The sequence below is a fragment of the Cydia pomonella genome, chromosome 2, assembly GCF_033807575.1.
Source record: "Cydia pomonella isolate Wapato2018A chromosome 2, ilCydPomo1, whole genome shotgun sequence".
Classification (NCBI taxonomy): Eukaryota; Metazoa; Arthropoda; class Insecta; order Lepidoptera; family Tortricidae; genus Cydia; species Cydia pomonella.
The window spans coordinates 3,151,839-3,170,146 of NC_084704.1; positions in this window are offsets into that span (position 1 = coordinate 3,151,839).

The window sequence follows — 18,308 nt, forward strand, 5'->3', positions numbered from 1 at the left end:
CAGTGATTTTTTCAAATAAGATCAATATCATCAATATCTGTGCCGCTATGTTTTGCTTTTTTGGATTATTTTATTTTGAAGAAAGATACAGCGCCTCGAAAATCGCAAAAACGGCTAAATTGAATTGGCTGTAAAAAAAGGCACAGTATACAAATATGACAAAAAATATCCAAAAAATCAAAACATAGCGGCATAGATTATTTCTACCTCTTGCAATTTCCAAAATTTCATAATGATTAGTTGCGTTTTGGAGGAGGAAACAGTCGAGAGCGAAACCTCGATTTTTGAGTTTTTTGCGAGTGAATTTCGGTCCGAGCTGCAGTTGTCCTTATCGCACGAATTGGAGGCGGAGACAGTTTCTAAATATACGTACACAGAAGGAATAGTGATGGGCATAACATCCTTATTAGGGATTGCAGAACCGGTACTGTTTTAAAGAACCGGGATTTCCCGGTACTTTCGGAACTGGTCTAATTATTTCATTATTTTAAATAAAACGACAGCATTTTGCGATTTGACCACCTTTCGTATTATAATTTAATAAACACATTTTCTTTTATTACGTAGTAGGCAATTTTTTTTAGAAATATAGTATTTTACATTGCTCACACTTGTGCGTTACAAGTAAAAGATAACTACTTTGATGTTTGCCACTAGATAGCAAATTTAATGAAATTACATTGACGAGGGGATTTATATATAAGTATCGCAGTCGTATTGTATAATCCGCCGTATTACATTACGGCTAGCCGATATCAAAATAAGGGCCATTTTGAAATGCGGCGGTTCAACGATTAAGGTATGTTGGGTAAATACCGGATGCGGGTGAAGAACGTAGGACATTCATTTCCCCCTAACTTTGCAAAAACATCGAAATAACCATATATTTCGGTTTATTTTATACTCTAAATGTAGGACTCAGTTGTGTTTTCAGATAACGAGTTCGTATTATTAGATTGCCTAATTAGAAATGAAGTAATTAACAAAGAACGAAAAAATACCGTTTTCGTTCCCATACAAAAAATACCGGTTTCCGATCCCTTATAAATAGCAAATGAGCAATTTTTTGCAATAAAGTTCCTACACATACGGATGCATATGTAGATATGCACGCATACATACATTGCTAGTTTCGGATACAAAATAGAGATAGGGCTTCGAAATTAGTTTCCTTAAAATGCTTCAAGAGGGCTCTCTTTTCTTATATATTTACTTTACTCTTTACATACGATCCTTACATTTTATAAAAAAAAAAAGATTGTATATCAACTATATATATATATATATATATATATATATATATATATATATACATAATTGCAAAATTAAACCAACAAAATCGCAATTTTAATTATTTTCCATACTTCAAGATGGGCTCTGTACAGTTCACGAAATCTAAAATTGTCAAAACTTCGCAAAGTATCTATTATTTTAGTGGTTTTTTTTATTACTTCGGGTAAACCTTACAATAAGAGGTTTCTTAGCACATTGTTTACTTATCAAATTGCCTTATGACATAGGTATCAAAGTTTGAGAGCCACAATTTTACCAATTTTTGTACCAGGGTTAAGATCGGATACAAAAGGGTAGTCACCGGACCTATTTCTTTGTGATACCTTATTCTCTTTCCATTAGAAGCAACTTTTTTTCACCACCCAATGTTCTCCCTTGATGGCAAAACACTCGTTACCCTAAAAAAAAGTATGTCTCATCTTTACACAGGTACAAAACTAAAACCGTTCTATATTGAAGATTACCAAAATTCATGCCGAATCTACGGTTATTATTTAACGATTCGCTACGTACTTCAAGAATCTGTCACGTGTTGAGATCTCGAAAAAATATTTTTTCACGAGTTCTCTCAATTGGTCCCAAAATTGTCCGGCATTATCCCAACATACTTTACCCAGATTGTCATTGCGATACGTTCTTCAATAAGGCGGCCCAAGTTTAGCCCCATCGTACTACAAGTTAAATAGATTGTAGTTTAACCATAGGTATATTTATACCTACTTACAAAATTTCACAACACACCATGATCACTCCCAACTTACTGATACGGATAGGTACAGTCAAGTGTAAAAATATGGGTGTACACATCTTACTCAAAAATATGTCCCATAGCATCTTATTCCAGTGTAATAAGAGCGTAGTACCATATTTATGAGACGATTCTTTCGATACATATTTTTGCACTTGACTGTACGACGACAACCGAAGCTGAGCTGACATCATTCTTTTTTGCAGTTTTTACCTATATGGTAATTAATATCAATCAATCAATCAATCATTTATTATTTCGTCATCATAGGTGTAAAATACATTTAGTACAGGTGATAGGGTGTTTGGTATTAGGGTGTAATAGATACAGTATAATATAAAAATGAAAAACAATATTACGTGGTAACAACAAAAACAACTTGCGTCGGGCAGCGCAGAATAAATTCCGTCTGGCTCGCGGGCGATGTCGACGGAACGGCGCGCAATGAGCGAGCGCACGAGTCTCGCGTCTGTGTGCGCGCACTCACACTTAGATAGCTCCGGCTCCCGCCCACCGCAGCGCGACAGAAACATAGCTTCAAAAATTCGAGATTTGAAAAGTTGCTCAGCTAGGAATTGCTCTTAATATTTGTTCCCTTCCCTCGCTAAGCAATGGTCACAGCAACCTAGGTAAGCGTTCCAATAAGTTCCAACCGATGCGCGAAAAAGTTGGAACGTGCCTGAATGTTTTAAATAGTTCCACTAGTTTTTTTGTGGTTACGGCCTGCTTAAAACTACGCATGACCCAAATTGCCGTTGTTATGGATATTAGGCTTTTTTCACCGAATTAGCAAAGTATTTCCACACATACAATTATCATTACAGGCTACATTTTCACACTTTAAAGCTACAAGAACCACGGATGGTCAGTTATGAGTATCGTAGTACTTAAGCTCTGTAGCTCATTTCTCGAACGATATTAGACTAATATAGTACCTATGAATACACTTCTTTTAAAAAATATGGTTTCAGTCCAGTGGGACTATTTCGCCAGTATAAAGGTATTGGGAGCTTTGTACGGATAGTACAAGACAGTGTACGGTGATTAATCAGCACTTATAAAGCGATTGCTGGACTTTACAAGTAGCACGTGGACTCCAAAATGGTGTTTGAACGCGTTTCAAGATAAATTCTTCACTGCACACTACCACATTGTTTTACTGCATAATAAGCTATCGATATGACACTTTAAACAATATTAATGAGCAAAAAACAAAGTAATTAATCACGAGGCGCAACCATCAAAATGGCGAATGAACCGGAAGTCCATAGTACCTATTTTTAATCCATAGTACCGAAATTTAAACATTATATTCCATGTATTTGGTCAACAATAAAAGTAGTCTGGTTTCAGGAAATATCGGTCATCGCATTAACTATTAAAGTCTGAGATATGTCCGTTTGAGCCACGGCCTAAATTCACTTGCACAGAAGAATTCCAAATTAGAACCTGTCTGGGGAAAGTAGGGAAAATAACACACGTGTGAACGATAATTTAGTACCCATTTATGAGTCGAATTATGTTGCGGAAATACATGCTAATTAAAGCAAGAAATATTACTTTGCTAATCCGCGAGAAAATAACGTGTTAGTCAATCAGTGCTAACCCGTTATACTTACTTGCGTATTTTTACATGCAATTAATGTTCCCACCCTCCCACCGCAAAAATAAATACGCAAATAAATATAACAACCCACCACCTAAAGTACAAAACTCGACACGTGTTTCGCCTCTCTACGAGGCATCCTCAGGAGATGCTGGAGATGTTGACGGTCTGACACCCGACAACTGACAAAAAAAAATACGCAAGTAAGTGTAACGGGTTAGCACTGATTGACTAACACGTTATTTTCTCGCGGATTAGCAAAGTAATATTTCTTGCTTTAATTTTTTGAGAGAATGGACGAAGATCGGAACGTAAAAAGAGCGTACCTGGGTCGCCTAGCAGGAGGACGTCCTAATATCGGACGCCCTAGGTATCGCTGGAGCGACATGGTGAAGGCGGATCTGCGCGAGCTTCGAGTCTGGCGAGAGGTCGCACAGGACCGAGAAGAGTGGCGCTGTCTTGTGTCGGAGGCCAAGTCTCATTTTGGGTCGCTGAGCCAACGGAGTAAGTAAGTAATTTATGTTGGTTTAGTTCAGAGTGTAGACTCCGTAGTGTGTGTTCCGTAGGGACTAGCCGATAACATGGCATTCCTGGTATATAGAGGAAATGCTTCGTAGAGGCAAAACGACACCGTGTCGTGATTAGCGACGAATGGGTTAAAAGCGGAGTTAAAAAATAAAGATGAGAAAACTAAGCGGGTCGAAGGAGCAACTTATTAAGAAGGAAGAAAGTAGCTTTTCGAGTCTAACGAAATAACGGTAATTTTTCTATGAAATACCATTTCGGGAGAAAACGTTTTTAACTAACGGCCCGAATCGAAGAATGATTAAGACAGTTTAAGATCTTTAAAAGATCGATAACTAAACGACATGTCAAAATTGACGTTTATTTTGATTCTGCTGTGATCCCAATAATTATGATCTATCTATGATATTTCTAACGTCAAAGTGACATTGGTTGCCCGAATCGAGCTGCTTCTGTCAATTATACGACATACAAACGATATATAAATGAGAACTTATCTAAACCAGAACTTATCGTTACCGTATCTCATTCTTCGAACCGAGCCGTAACTTTAACTAATCACTTTGATTTTGATGTCGATCGCTTCAGCGTAATATATTCTAGGTTTACTTACAGGTTTCACTTTTTTTAAGGAAAACCTATAAACCTAGTTATTCATTGTGTCAATAACATGCTAAAAAATCATGGAGAATGGAAAATATTTAGAAATGGAAAAACGTTTTCTCTCTGTGTATGGACTATCACGTGGTTATACTTCCCTCTTAAGAGGTTAGTTTTTTTTCACGGTATGGTATTAAATATGATTTGAAATTGTTATTTTTGTCGCACCCAATAATAGAAATGACTGTCACCAGTACCCCTAGTGTAAATTTATTCGATATCAAAACGTGACGTACGCGTTTGCGTTAAGTTTCATTTTGTATGGGATTTAGAGTTTCCAAAACGTCCCGCTTGGCGCGCTGTTTTTAAATCCCATACAAAATGACACTTAACGCAAACGCGTACGTCACGTTTCGCTATCGAATAATTTTACACTAGGGGCTCTGTACTTCGGACTATACTCAACAGTAGCGCCAACTCGTAAGCACAAACACGGTAGCCCTCATTATGCCCCGAACTATTTTTGGTTTAAACCTTATGAGAAAAATGGAAAAGTACATAGGTATTAGGTCACTAGATAAGTTTTGCAATAGACAAATATGAAATAAACAGATGGCCTATCACATATACTTTTTAAAACTATATTTCCATAGACAATGACTGGCTGGCAGGGATCGGAAACCGGTATTTTTTGTATGGGAACGAAAACGGTATTTTTTCGTTCTTTGTTAATTATTTCATTCCTAATCGGGCAATCTAATAATACGAAGTCGTTATCTAAAAACACAACTGAATCCTACATTTTGAGTATAAAATAAACCGAAATATATGGTTATTTCGATGTTTTTGCAAAAAAAACCGGTTCCGATCCCTGCTGGCTGGAAAACATTTACTTTCTTTTTAAATTTACTCATTAAAAAATCTTAACATTGTATGAAATGAAAATGTTGTATAAAATATGCGTAATTCGCCCTTAACCCACGCCGACGTTTTCAAAGTTTAAATCAATTTTTTAATAAGTAAATTTATAAATTGAAATTAAAATTGTTTATTTCAGACATATATATGTCCATATAAGAATTAGTAAAACTTAAAAAAGACTATGTTAGTTAATTTACATACAAACAAAATAAAACATACAAACAAAATTTAAATTAAAGTAAATATTTTTCACCCAAACATGGTCTATGGAAACATAGTTTAAAAAAATATATGTGATAGGCCACCTCATTGTTTCATATTTGTCTATTGCAAAACTTATCTAGTGACCTACGTATTATATGGGGTTATAAGTAGTATTATTTGTCAGGTTATAATATTGATTCGGTCTAATATCCTAACCCTACCCACCCCTTTTAAAATCAGGCGTAGCTTCGGCACGTTTGCATGAGCGGCGAAGGATAAATCACTCCGATAAGCTTAAACTTATCTAGTGACCTACGTATTATATGGGGTTATAAGTAGTATTATTTGTCAGGTTATAATATTGATTCGGTCTAATATCCTAACCCTACCCACCCCTTTTAAAATCAGGCGTAGCTTCGGCACGTTTGCATGAGCGGCGGAGGATAAATCACTCCGATAAGCTTTTGGGTAAAAACGTGCGATCTTCTGCTAATTATAGGAGCTCTTTATAAATGTATAGCTTTAGAGTTTAGAACATTATTTCGTTATGATGTATGACATTTGTGTTCCGTACAAAACTTTGTTCTAGTTTAACAGTCCAGACGCGGTTTATTTATTTAGTATAAATTTTATTTTGACACTTGGAGAGACTTTACACCTCCAAATTTTATTAGTAGGTATTAGTACTCTGACATTGGGGACCTTTTACATCTCCAGATTTAATGTATTTTTAACCATAGAGACTATACATCTCTATTGTATTGTATTAATTATTTATTTTAAGATTATTATAATGTTTTATAAATGTTGTTATGTATTTTTCATGTCACTATATGATGTTACTATAAATGTTGTATTGACTTGTAAAAGAGCCCCTGAGGCCTACTTGCAGAATAAATTTTTGAATTTGAATTTGAACACTTAATCACTTTGGTTTTGCAAATCGGTTATTTTTTTTTATACTACGTCGGTGGCAAACAAGCATATGGCCCGCCTGATGGTAAGCAGTTTCCGTAGCCTATGTACGCCTGCAACTCCAGAGGAGTTACATGCGCGTTGCCGACCCTAACCCCCTCCCGCCCCACGTTGAGCGTTAAATGCGGTTTTCTCAAAATTAAAACACAAAATATTTAGTGTTTGAAAAACACTGTTTCAGTCGTTGGACTTCGGACCGTCAACATCTCCTGATGATGCCTCGTCGTATTTACGCAAGTAAGTATAACGGGTTAGCACTGATTGACTAGCACGCTATCTTTTCGCGGATTAGCAAAGTAATATTTTGTGTTTTAATTTATATGGATTTCCGCAAAGTAACGCCTGATCCTTTTCGTTGGTTTTCTCAAAGATCATTTGATGTAGGTAGTTAAAAGTTAGAACAGTTATAGCAATTAGCGCCACTAATATTGTGAATACGTCAAAACCGCTTATTTCTTATTATAGGGGGAAATTTAAGGGGTTAAGCTTAATTTATTTTCTATTTGTAAGAATAGTGAGAGGTACCAATAGAAAGCTTGCAAAAAATTAAGCCGATAGACTTCATTTTACGTGCAGTTGTTTCGATAAAAAATGTAAATTTAAAATTGCATTGCAAGTAGGTATTCATACAAAACAATTCTTGTCTGTCCTGGCGATTTTCGCAAAAACTATTTAGTTTAGCAAAAACCACAGTTTAGCTGTGCGTCGCAGGATTTTTCTGGGGAAACGCACAGTTCAAGACTGCCTTTGGTTTATTATATTTGAAGCAACTTACAACAGGAAGGATTACACCAAGAATTTGCCTCCAAAATGACTGGCCTCCAAAACGAGCAGCTTGCAAAACTTCGTGTAAAAAACGTTATCAAATTTATCAAGATAATAAAGAAACGTCCCAAAGTGACATTGTCGAGGCGAAGGTGTGAAATGTCGGAGACGTAAGCTGGCACAGTGGGATGATTTAAATCAGTAGGTTACCTACTACTACATCTCCAGATTTAATGTGTTTTTAACCATAGAGACTAAACATCTCTATTGTATTGTAGTAATTATTTATTTTAAGATTATTATAATGTAATGTTTACCCAGGTATTGGCTGTTGTATTGATAAAATGTTATGTATTTTTCATGTCACTATAATATAGTGACATGAAAAATACATAACATTTTATCAACATTTATACAACATTTATACAACATTTATAGAAACATCATATTATGATGTTTCTATAAATGTTGTATTGACTTGTAAAAGAGCCCTTGAGGCCTACTTGCAGAATAAAATTTTGAATTTTGAATTTTGAATTAAGTTCACTATAGGTAACGTAGGGGCCGATACAGACGGACTGTAACCTGACTGCTATTTGTATGTGAACTGAGACTAACAGGATGAGAACTTTACTTCTGAAGATTACTTTTACATATTTATATTCTACGTACTGTACATTTTATTATGCGTACGTCTTTAGATTTATTACTGCGGTGAAAACAGTTTTATCTCGAAAATATTATAAAACTGAGCTGGTGGTAGGGTAGAGGCAGACCAAGCTAACTCTGCAGTCATTTTGTCAGCCACAGACTGTGAAAGTGTTATTTTAAACGTCAAACTTCTATGCTATTATGACGTTTGCTTGTTCTGACTCTGAGAGCAAAATACTGTTGTTTTGAGTCTTTTTGTCAATTTTCGCCTACAACTTTATTAGTTTTCAATTTCACCATGTTATAAAAGACCTACTTAGTTTAAACAGATGAGATTTGTAAAGAAAATTGGTTGGCAGTATATCGTTCTTTAATCTCTAATTATCTACCTACATCATACATAAGAGACATAATATTTTCCAACTAGGCGGGAGTCCGACCGGCGGCAAGAATTATATTTTCACTTAAGAATATATAAAAAAAATTACCGAGTAGATACTGCGTGAGAGATATAATATATATTTAATCATTGTTGTTCACACTATATGTATATATACTGTAGGCGATTATTTTTATAAGAATAAACACATGCGCGCAAAAAATCTTACTCGTCAAGCGAAAACGCTTGCTTGCAATTATTTACTCACCTACCTTAGATTACTTACTGATTGTTACTGGTTGACTATGTCGATAGTTTTTCTGTATTTATATATTCATTTAATGAATAATTATTAATAAAAAACTATAGATAGGTAACGCAAAAAGCTGTTCTTCTCATAGGAGCTTTCCGACATACGATACTGTGCGGCGCCTCCGAGGGCCTACCGCGAACCATGTTCGACGTGTTGCTTCCCTGACACATTTATGTATGAATTTACAAGTGCGACAGAGAGGCAAAACGTCGAACGTGGTTCGCGGTAGGCCCTCTGATAATTACAGCCTTTGCCCCCTCGTCAGCTAATATATCGATAGTATTTTTTGTTTGTGTGCGTATGTGTAGGCATAATGTTTGTTGTAGTGCTGTGCCTGACAACTCAAGACGGCGTTCCCGCGACTACGCAGATGTAAGACCCTACATCCGATATCGGATCGGACAATATGGAAACACTCTTACTCTAATAAGGTGTCGACTTACGTGAGCGAATAACTCGCGAATGCGAAGCGGAGCGGCGCGGCACGGCGCGGGTGAATTCAAACTTTTGATACCTATGGAAGTGTCCTACGTGATCATGTCATGTCAGGTAGACATGGGCGATCTCGTTGTGAACGCGAATGCCGTTGGGCCACCGCGCCGCGCCGCGTCGAATTGCGAGTTATTCGCTCACGTAAGCCACTGCGTAACTTATTCTGCGCTTAGCCTGCTGATTACTACTGGTTGACTGTGGCGACGTGTGACGCAAACTAACGACCTGACATATCAGCTAAACGGAAACCCTTGGCATTATCTCATGCGTTTGCTCCTAAGGGTTTCGTTAAAAACCGAACCCAAACACAAAAATAGACTTGAACATATTTTTTTCTCGGCTTGGAAATTTATTGACGGGTCGGGACGCATCAAGATGATGTACCGGGACGTTTTTTATTGTTCTTAGGATTTCCAGAAAATTTACGAGATTCCTAGCCAGAATCTAGAGCACTATCGATTCTACTAGGATAAGTGGAATGAAAGAAATATTAATTAAGAAGTATATTGTGACGTTTTTAACTAAAATGTGCCACGTTGTCTGATACCGATAAGGTTGATTTCAAATTGAAGATTTATTAAAATAGCATCTTATTGGCAACTGACAATAAGGACCCTTTTGGTTGAAGGCACATTTACTGCAAAAATTGATAAACATTGGCAACACCAGGTATGGCGCCAATTACATCCACACTTCCCGAGATCGGGTTCGAAATCAGTCCCGATGTCGGGCCTGATAATTGTTTTCCGTTTCACGGAATATCAGCACATCCTTAACAGAATTTGAAATGTAAATAATACTTTGTCTCTAATTTCCAAAAATATTCAGTGTTTGATATTTTTGCATATGAACCATTTTTTACATTTCAAATATTGTTAACGATATTTGGAGAAACGGAAAAAATACTCTTGATCCAGACGACTTTGATAAAGTGTGGGTGTAATTGGCACTTATGTTATGTCAAAGTTTGCTTTAGCCGGTTTACAGACTAAAACGTTTGATAAATGTTAGGTTGTCTGCAACTAAGTCTTTACAAATTTAAACATTAAAACTAATATTATTATAGTAGAAGAGAAGGGGCGGACTTTCTCTGATCACATCGCATCGGGGAAATCCTGAAGAAAGGCCAGGTCAAGAGCACCCTAAACCGGTGAGCTATGGAGTGTGGAATTAAGAGGAGTGGCATCTCTTATGGTAGAACTGTTGCAAAAGTGTCCAGCTCTATAAATAATAGTTCCAAATCTCTCCAAAGTAGCGCTAGAGTAGCTAAGAACCTAGGCGTTATTGACGGAGTGAGTGTGTCTATGATTTGATGTTTTTGTTCAAGTACTCTAGGTATTGTAGCGCCACCTATTTAAAGTTTTTTGATGACAGTTTTTGTTATATGGAGATTTTGTTCCTTATCTCCACCTTCCGTACGGTGAGCGTGTATGAGGAATGTTATGAAAGTGAAGGAAGCGAAAGAGGTATGTCAGGATCGTAGCAAGTGGAAATCCGTGGTCTCTGCCTACGCGTAAACGCCTGCCTCAATAGGCGTGATTATGTATGTAATATGCCAGGAGTAATAAAATTATTTTAAAGGCAAACACGATTTTCAACTAAGAATAAAAATAATGACGTCATAAACCTTTTCGAGCATCCAACATAACCAAATCTATGACTACTGTAAATCCATAACCCGTCCCGCCCATTCACTTTTATTACAAAAAAAGGTGTCCCACACTTAAGCCTAAGCGGCCCCAGGGTGGCTCATAAAGAGTGTTTCCTTATAACGCACTATCAACGGCCATAAATTGCAATCGGCCGTCGATTTATACGAAGCTAATACGCCGGGGGGATGGACGGGCCTTAATGCCTAAAACCTTGCTCTACTACATGCGATAATATATACTTGGTCAAGCAAATCTTGTCATTAGCAAAAGGCGGGAAATTTTAAAAATCGTGGGTAGCAAAACAGTGATCGAATAATTCCAAAATGGCGTCTCATTTGTGTTTTATCTGTGGAATGTGGATAGTGAATGACAGCCATCATGTTTGTTTACATTCTGAATCGTTGCTATTCCAAGAGAAATTTCTGCTGTCACCATTAAATACCAATATATTAAATAAGCTTGTGCATGAACTTAAGCAAAGTCAAGGTGCCTACAATATAATACATTCACGCTCGTTGATCGTAAATATTTGTAAAATTTGAGGTTATGAAAATTACATATTTTCGTTCAATGTACATGCTTTTCTTAGCGCAATACCAACCAATACTGCTTTTTGAGTGTTGTCCTACTTCACTTTGCTGTACAATACTACTGACATACTTTGCTTGACAGACTATACTACTTAGTCAGTAGAAAAAGGCGTGGAATTCAAATATTCTATCGGAGGTCAACCCTTCGCGCCAACATTTTTAAATCTGCTGTCGTTTTATACTGATAAATGGCTTGCCAAAGTTTAAATAAGTTTTATAACTTGAATTAGTAAGCCCCCGTTTTAACAATGACAACAGCGTTTAACAGATGGCGCTAGTGTGTTTTCTATATCACTGCAAGATCTGTACGAAATTCGATGTCTGTATGGAGTTCTACAACGTTCTTTTGGAGTTTCCAATGTCAGTTAAGGGACCGTACGCATTGTATCTGCCATCTTGTGGCCTAAATCGGAAACATAAACATGTACACTGACACTTCACGCCAAAGCAAGTGCTGCCATCTACCGTTCTCGTACGTTTTTTTGTGCATAGTAGTATAGAAGGTTCTGCCATCTTGTGGGCCACATTGGAAAATAATAATTAGGATTAGGACCCATTTACTCGTATGAGTGGAAGATGTTCGTTCACAGTGTACGAACGTCAGTGGGGCATATTTAATCGTTCACATCGGTATAAAAAAGTCTCTGTTGTATGGAACAGGGTTATGTTTTCAAAATGACGGGCGTTTTTTCGAGCTTTGGCTATTATTGAGGTGTTTTTATTTACGAGCTGTATTTTTAGCTGAATAAAGTTTTAATATTATATCAATATCGTGAATAAAAAAATGGTTGGATTTTTTTTTTCATTCACGAGAAGGAAAAGGGGAAATGCCAACTGTCGTACACAAAACGTCTCACAAATAGCTACATGATCACCACGGCTACCACGAGTTGACACTAGACATTCACGTTAGCGTCTGAGTGAACTCGATCGCATTCCCTCTCTATCGCACCAATACATCAGTGCAAGCGAGATGGACTACGATCGAGTGTACGCAATCGCTAACGTATACGTGAAGTCACTGGTGGTATGGCTATAGCTCTTTCTTACTGAAATGCGTCTCTTTTGTATCGCTTTAAGTGTGACGTCGCCATAATTGTCTCATATCGAAGGGCTTGTGAACACGTTCAGCCAATCTAACGGATGGTTTCACCGTAGCCTTATCTGAATAATATCTTACATACAATATACACGGTGCCCGTGAGCATTGCGAGAGATTTTAACAGTATATTCCTCATCATATTTAAATACTAAAATGTCCTATAACTTTTTTGGAATTCGCCTAATTTCAGAGTTAAAGCCATTTACAAAAAAAAACATATTTTTATTGTTACTTGGTGCAAAATGATTTTTTGATGGCGATGTTGCTACTATGGGACCTACTCGTAGTCCAAATATCCTTATAGATATATGTCAAAAAGTGACAAGGAATACTTTGCAATAAATAGGTTTTACAATAAAAAGTTCTAATTCTTTTTGAGCGCCATAGGGGCATACCTGGTGTTGCCAATGTTTATCAATTTGTACAGTTTTACAAAGAGCGTTACATTTTATGAACATACAAAAAAATCGAAAAAAATGAACTATATTTTTGTTGTCAAATTAACCTAAACTCATATAGATAGATAGATATTTAGATAGATAGATAAAATCTTTTCACGTCAGCAGCTCGAACAAGGGTAATTTGCTGCTTAAAAACAGTGAGCAAAATCGCATTTTGCTCACCGAGTGAGACAAAATAACATTCAAGTGACCTTTAGATTCGAATGTCATTTCAACGTGCGGGGCTTAATACAAGTTCGAAATATTTGGATTCTATTGTCTTTATCCCTTTCACGTCATTAGCAAAAAGAAAGAGACAAAAAAAGTGCATACGTAATTCAACGGTATATTGACGGTTTATAATAGACCCCCGAAATAAGTCAGACCGCATCGTTCCAAAACACCCTACGAGTCTTCATTCGTAATAATTAATTACTGAAATAAAAGTTTAAAATTTAATAAAAACACCATATTTTACGTATTTTATTATACAATCAAAACAATGAACTTATACAAATTTACGCAATTGTTACGCAGTAAATAATTCTACTTGACTACTTTTAACGATCTCTACTATAGTTGACAAATAGTAGTATCCGCAATTCGGACCGTATCTTACAAAGTTTTTTTTTTACAAAAAAAAAGTTGTCGATTGAACTGTCAATTGATGTTCGTTAATTCATTGTTTTCGTATTATTTTATTGAAATTTCTTTTGTTTTGTTTTATTGCGGTAATTAAAGTTAATTGTTAGAATACCTTCAGAAAACATGAGTGAAATAGTCATCCGTCCGTCTGGATTACATTTTTTCAGGTTGTATTTTTTGATGGCTGACTGACGTGAAAATTTTTGTGTACTACACGAGATTAAAGTTATTTACATCTCGTGCGCTTTTGAGTCCCTTACTACACTCAAGATTCTAAATTAGATTCACTCGCTACGCTCGTGAATCTATTATAGAATCTTTCGCTTGCACGAGACTCAAAACAAGCACTCGAAGAAATATCAAACTTTGCTCTCTTGTTGTACAAATAACTATTATTCAACCACAACTTACATGCTTTGTGACACAAACAAATAACAAGAGAGAAAGAAAATTGACAAGAGACAAAGAAAAAGTAACATACAGTTTGACACTAATATCAATAATTACGTCAACAATCAATTAATGTATTACGTGTCTTATTTTTAGATTAATAGAGATATTAGTAGAGGGTCATGTGTTGTGGTAAAGAATAGGCGCTGACTCAGCATAAATGCTGCGGAGACCACAGCGCTGATCTTCCGTCAGAACCTTAAAACCTACACTAATAAACGACCAGTGCAGCACTAGTCAATGTACTTATATGTTTAAATATATACTTATGCATGTTACATATATTTGTACTGTGTGTATGTAGGTACTGTAAATATTTGCAAGAAAAATATGTCACGTAGTTATTATACTTATGAATTTACACGATGTGAACGCAAGTGGATAGGTATATAACATGTTTTCCTTCTTTTCACCTCAGAAATGCGTGCCGTAAACCCACCCAACTATAGTCCAATACTGCAACTATGGTCCACAAGTTCAAAAGGAAATTAAGTATCTATACCAATATTCCTTTTGGTTTACTCCTAGTTTTACCTTCCATTTATAAACATACTTTGCCTTAGAACTACAAAAATATAGTAAAATACACACCTGAACGAGAAAAATTGATTTATTTGTGGACCATAGTTGGGAGCTTTGGACTATAGTTGGGTGGTTTTACGGTGGTTAAAATCTCTCCGGTTCCTCGTGGGCACCTTGTACAATACAATAGGTACTTATTAGATTATTGTATAATAGTTATTTGTTTAACAAGGGGGCAAAGTTGTTGTTTAACCGCTCGTGCTAATATTGATACCCGAGCAAGCGAAAGATTACAAAATTAAACCACGAGCGTAGCGAGTGGTTCGAGAAGGTAGGGGTTAAACAAACTTTGCCTCCGAGTGAAACACAAAATTTTTCACCACACCAGCGCGAAGAAAATACTAACTATGAAATACCGAAAAAATCAAACCAAATCAAATCCAAATGAACGTAATATAAAATGTATCATTCAAAATCATCATTTAAAAGTCAATTCCACTAGCTAACATAAGGAAACAACTCAAAATTTGCATCTGATTACTTTGCCCCACATGTGGATAAAATGCAACTTTCTCATTCGTTTTTGAACAATCAAGAGGGCCTTTACCAGTTGGTGTGGTGAAAAATAACTTCTTCGTTTACGGATGCGCAGGGTATGAAGACTTGATATTTTACAAGCTTTTATATGACTTGCAATGTAATAATGTATGTATATATACCATACTAGTATATATGCTAGTATGGGTCAAATCTTGAAAGTCGAATTTGACCCACTTCCCGGTTTCCGGTGAAGCTGAAAATTTGCATACATATGTAATGTAAGTTGGGTGACATTGCAATATAAGGTACCATCGAGCTGATCTGATGATGGAGACAGAAAGTGGCCATAGGAACTCTGTGATAAAACAATGCAACCTAATTGTTTGGGTTTGTTTTAAGTTTAATTTCTGTTTTTCGATTATTAGCACAAATATTTCATACCCTGTCAAGCAACTACCGAACAACGCTGCATCGTAGGTACTCGTGACTACCTAGTTGGTTACTAAATGCTGTTACTGCAATAATCTTTATCTATATAAAATATACGAACGAACTATATATTAAACTATATATTGAATAAACTATATATAAAATTAAGTACACAAAATCAGGAGTTATATATGATAATATCATTCAAAATGGCCTCCTCTGGCCTTGACACAGGCCCTCAAACGACGAGGTCAGTCATCAATAGCGGCACGCACAATTGTCATGTCTAATTCCGTCACTGTCTTAACTATGGCCCGCTTGAGGGAGTCAAGATATGTGTGGGGTTTAGCACAGGCTTTCTCCTCAATAATCTGCCATATGGCATAACCCAGGGGGTTAAGGTCCGGGCTGGAGGACGGCCAGTCTTCGTGGACAATAAAGTCAATTTTGTTCCTTCGAAATCAGGCTTGAGTTGTTTTTGCCTTATGTGCAGGAGCTGAGTCCTGTTGAAAGACCCATGGCTGGTTTTGAAATAGGGTGTGGCTTAGGGGCTTCACTATTGGATCGAGAACGGTTTCCTGGTAAACTTTGGCCCCAGTTTTCACACCTTTTTCACAGAAATGAACCTGTGTTAGCCCTGAGTGTGACACACCCAGCCAATTCATCACATAAGAGGGATGATGGCCTAGTTGCACTCTCGGAACAGTCGCAATCGCCTCTTGACTGTTTTTTGCATACACTCTGTCATTCTGGCGGTTACAACATTCTTCAATGGTAAAAATTTTTTCATCTGGAAATAGTATATTTCGGTGGCCATTTTGTGCGTACCGCTTCAATAGCACGCGACTTCTCTCTAGCCTCATAGTCTTTAATCGTCCATTAAGCAAATGACCTTTTTGTTTACGGTAAGCGTGCAGTCCAAGGTCTTCATTGATAACTTTTTTAGGGAGCTTCTCTTCACAGACATCTGTATTGCCAACAACTTTTGCTTTCAGCCGGGGTTTCTTGCAATTCTCGCCTTCACTGCCTTTATTAGAATAAACAAATTGTTTGTTGATTTTTAGGCTTTCAAGCAACTTCAAAATCGTGTTTGGCGGATGCCCACATTTGTGCAACGCAATTACTGCGATACGATTCTCTTTTAGGCCCCAATTCATTATAGATACGACGAGATAAGCGTTCTGTGTGGTATATAATTATAGCTCACAAATCCACCACATTATGTCATTTTTTATTTTTTCGGTAGCATTTGTTTTAACGGAAATCGCGGTTGCAAATCGAGTAACAGAACTTAGTTACCAACTAGGTAAGTACAAACACTAATACAGTGTAGGTTTAATTGAATATATTCTAGAAACATAGTAAACTCCGCTCATTGGGAGCTACACGCATTACTGCCCCGCGGGGAGTGATTAGGTAGATTGAAACACGTTCCTGGATATATAGGTTCTGGTTGTATGCTGGAAAGGTGGCATTCTGCTGTCACCTTTACATGTTAGTTCAATGTATTTTCAATACCAATGTACAGTCAGCATCAGCGGTAGCGGATGAAACAACGCGCCAAAAGTATCTGATATTCCGGATAACTTTTCCAAATTTAGATAAATTGTTAAAATTCGCGATAAAAAGTATATCTTTTACAGTCTTTGTTGTTCTATATAAAAGACACCACTTTTTGTTAAGCTGTTACAGAATGGTAGCGTATGAAACGTTATTTGATCCGCTACTTTTGATGCTGACTGTACCTACATTAATTTGTTAAAAAAGCTGTGAGATTAAATATTTTGAATCTGAGTGTTCGGTCATTCGGATAAAAGGATTTGAGAAGCGGTCATCATTTGTAGTTAACCGATTTGGGGTTAACCGGTTTAGGGTTAACCGATGAAAACTGGAGTTACCATGGTTACCAGTACAATTTGACACTAGGTTAACGTGTTAACCGGTTAACCCTAGGTTAGTGGGATGGTGCAAGTGGCGTTTAGTGTGCTAGTTAGTCCGGGTTAAATCTTGGAAGATTTGACCCACTTCCTCATTTCCGATTGAGCTGAAAATTTGCATACATATATAGGTCAGTCAGTCAGACAATGCAATATTATTGTACCATCGAGCTGATAGAGACGGTGGCCATAGGAACTATGGGATGAAATAAGGCAACCTAATTTTGTTTGCGTTTTAGAATTCTCGCGATGATGATCTGATGTTGATGATGAGTGATTAGCCTGTGGTAAAAAAGTACAGTCAGCGATAAAAGCTTGTATCGAAAATGATATTTTTGGCAAAAACTTATTTTCTGGTACGGAATTAATACTACGTCATTTAAATTTAATATTTAATTTATATAAAATCTTACTTATATAACTCAAAAATTACGTACAGATAAATTATAGAATAAATGAAATTTTGCTAGTGAAGTCACTCGATTTCACTAGCAAAATTTCTAACAGAATTAATACTTTTAGAGATATT